The following is a 4,111-nucleotide window of genomic DNA, read 5'->3' as shown; positions in this document are numbered from 1 at the left end:
AAGAGCACATCCAACAACAAGATTGTTTGTTGAACAAAAACTTGTAAACTGAACTACTTTGCCCTTTGCAACTTCGTCAAGACCATGAATACCCATCACATTCTATATACCCTGATTATTCCTTCCAACATTAGCACTAAAGTCACCAATCACAATTTTAATCTCTCTCTCTCTCTCTCTCTCTCTCTCTCTCTCTCTCTCTCTCTCTCTCTCTCTCTCTCTCTCTCTCTCTCTCTCTCTTAGATATCCTCTTTTACCCTATGCAGATCTTCATAGTATTCATCTTTCCTTTCTTCAGGGGAATTATTTGTTGTTGCATAGCAAACTCTCATATTGCACTGATATTTACAGCTTTCCATTGCGTTAATGACTTTCCTAACTTAGTGATTTTATCATTCCTACCCCTCTCATCCAATTCTATCTGTTCTTCCTGAGTACACACACACGCACACACACACACACACACACACACATATATATATATATATATATATATATATATATATATATATATATATATATATATATATATATATATATATATATATGTAGCCATAGTCTATGACTTCTTTATCAATCCCTTTACACCGTGTCTCATTAAGGACCAAGATATCCAAACTATATTCCATGAATTCATTATAACATGCTGTAACTTCCCAATTTGATTTAAGGTTCTAAAATTCCAATTACCGATTTTCAAGCTTTCTTTAGTATTCATCAACCAAGAGATTCTTAGCACCCTGCAACGCCCTGGACTGGGTGCAATTTTGTCATTTTTTCTTTCCATAGACTGACTAGATCCAGAGAGGATTCATTAGCTAAATTCATAAAAGGATAACCAGTTCCCTGTGATGAACAGTGCCTATCTAACTAAGGCAAGTGACCTCTGCCAGTCCATACTGATTCCATTAAGATCATCTTCCAGGCCTCGAGATTAGAAGCCGAAGAGACATCTTGTCTATTGCCTTAAACCCAATATGTCACCCTGCTGCCAGTGAGTTCATCGAGATTTAAGGAGGCATTTTCTCCACCTCAAAGTTCTCATTGTTCCACCAGGTTGCTCATCCGCTTACACTCGTATAACAGAGAGAGAGAGAGAGAGAGAGAGAGAGAGAGAGAGAGAGAGAGAGAGAGAGAGAGAGAGATGAATAAATTCCATGAGAAATGTTAGACCAACGGAAATTTCGAATAATTATTCTGCATTATGTTATGTTAAACGTTTTAAAAAGGAAACAAGTAAACCATTTCCATAACCTGTTATAAATAAATATACAAGTTTCCTTTCCTGCGACGTACTTGCTTCAGCGAATGACTGGAAGTCCAAAGCTTTGTACCGTCGAAATCCGCAGAGTTCAGATGTAAAAAATGAAATATAAAAGGAACTTTGGTGAGTTTTTCTGTTGCATTTCACACACACACATGCAAATACACATACACACACAAACACACATACACACAGCGAGTACCACAAATCCCATGTTACTGAAATTAATAGAGATAAAGTTTTGGGGGATTCCGGTTACCCAATTTTCATTATTTTATGATATTAGTAATTTCTGTTGAATAGTTATGTAAACTTCAGATAACAACATTGGACTATTGTAGTATGAATTTTCATGGTGTGGAGGGAGCCGAGAATCCCTCATCCTTTTTATACTTACTGCAAAAGTTCGAATGATGCTTATTATAACTAATGTTAAAACTAATGTCATATGTTACCTCTATATTTCCTCATTTTTCCTTCGAAGAATAATGTTACTTGTGAATTAAAAGTAACTCTCTCTCTCTCTCTCTCTCTCTCTCTCTCTCTCTCTCTCTCTCTCTCTCTCTCTCTCTCTCTCTCTCTCTCTCTCTCTCTCTCTTCTCCTTCTTCTTTTTCTTCTTTTTCATACTTTCAGGGGTCAGGAGTGGAACCCGACGGTTGGACTTTGATGGCGCAGGAGTAGCGTAAGTAACGAACCAGAATCCCGTAAAAAGAGTCTTATATTCATGAAACAAACATCAGATTTATGACAGAAACGTTTAATTTAAGACAGGAAGAAAAAGATCACTCATAGATAATTTTTCTTAATATAGTTTCTATTAAAGTTTTAAGGGTAGGCTCCACCTTGAATGGGTGCATATCGTAAAAAATATTTCCCAAAAATACACTAATCAAGACACGCTAATGAAATTTACAGGCATTATTAACACTATAATAAGGCATATCCTCTGTAAGTTTTATCATCCTACAGGGAAAATAAAGGATTTTATGAATAAAAATGTGAAAATCGGAGCTAGCGACTTGAATGTTATTTGGTAACCGGTGAGAAACTACTGTCTTGAATTGAAATTCGGTCTGTTATTATGTTTGTTTATCCATCTGGAACATACACACAAAGTTTTATCAAAATAGAACAGTAAATAAGCACACAGCAAGAAAAAAAAACGAGCAATAACTTTAGTGAAAGCCAAGCCGATGATGGAGGGAACCTAGAAATAAATATTCACCAAAAATTAAAATCTCGATTTAGGGAAAAAACCTTCTGTTTATTTTGTAGGTATTATGTCACTTGATAGCCTAAAACATCTAAATATTGTATTACTTAAGGCATAAGAGCAGGATAAGCAAAGAAATACACCCCACTCCCGAAAAAGAAAAAACGAGAAATTACGATTTTTGTCTGATGACAGAAATATTGGAGATAAAATCATAGTCACCCCTGAACTCATTTTCTTTAATGAAACTGATATTAGAAAACGACTTCAACCAATTTTTAAGAGGTAAACTATAAAAATTAGACAATTACTAATGATATTTCTTATTTTTACTATGTACGTAAGGGGGGGCGTTTATGACCATGGGGGGCATTATAGAGGCTGGAGATGAATTCTACACATATCACGGCCTTCTGATAGGCAAAAGGAAGACTTTTAGCAAGGAAAAAAAAATTGTGAAAATCAGCCTTGTAAGATGGAGACTAATTAACTTTGAAAATTTATTAGAGTTTCAACATGCGATTTCGCCAGTATAACAATTTCCATTTAGAAACCAATCACATAGCAAGTACCGTATGATGCAACAAATGCAGAATTGACTGGAGAAAAGGAATTTTTCTCTCTCTCTCTCTCTCTCTCTCTCTCTCTCTCTCTCTCTCTCTCTCTCTCTCTCTCTCTCTCTCTCGTTTCCTCATTCCCTCCGCCATCCCTACGGTAACAGGTTCATTTTCTTGATATGTTTTCTTTCTCCAACTTCATCTTATTGGAGCTATCTTCTTTCACCAAAAACAATCTTCAACAAATCCTTCTACCTTTTATCACACCATTTAATCCTTGTTCTCCTCTTGATCTTCTACCCTATCACTTCCCTTCCTCGCCACCACCACCACACACACTTTCTCTCTCTCTGTGAAAAACTAGTGAATATTGTAGTTTACAGACCCCCAAATACTAAGGAGTTTGACATAATAATAGAAAAAAATAGATGACATATGTAGAAACCATAAAGACTGGAATATACTCCTATCCGGAGATTTTAACTTTCCTTTCGTGGATTGGAAAGAACGGATAGAAGAAAGTGGTGTATGTATACATATAAAAAAGAGAGTAATAGTAGAGCAGAAGATAAGAGGCAATTTGAAAAGCTTAAAGATATGCTATTAGAACATAATATCCGACAAATAAATCACATTCCAACAAGAAAGGAAAATGTCCTAGATCTAGTATTTGTGAATGATTGAATTATGTTAAAGAAATAATAGTATATAACACGGGAATTTCAGACCATAATGTCATTGAATTAATTGTCCATTCCAAAGCAAGTGCAAGTGCTCACAGAATTAATCAAAGCACAAACGATGGGAAGGATATGGAAAATATAATTTTTATAGTAAGAATATAAAATAGTCAGAAATAAATGAAGAACTGAATAAAGAATGGAAAAATGTGTTTGTAAGTGATAATATACAGGTAAATACGGACATACTTTACAAAATACTGGAGAAAATTGTTGAAAAATATATACAGAAGAAAAACAATAAACAAAAGACATACATACCCAGAGAAAGAATGATCTTATTTCAGAAAATTAGAAAGTGGAAGAAAAATCTTGCAAAAGGAAAAAATATGTGGA

Source organism: Palaemon carinicauda, chromosome 12, assembly GCF_036898095.1.
Source record: "Palaemon carinicauda isolate YSFRI2023 chromosome 12, ASM3689809v2, whole genome shotgun sequence".
In the NCBI taxonomy this organism is placed as follows: domain Eukaryota; kingdom Metazoa; phylum Arthropoda; class Malacostraca; order Decapoda; family Palaemonidae; genus Palaemon; species Palaemon carinicauda.
Note: the sequence above shows the minus strand (reverse complement) of the source record.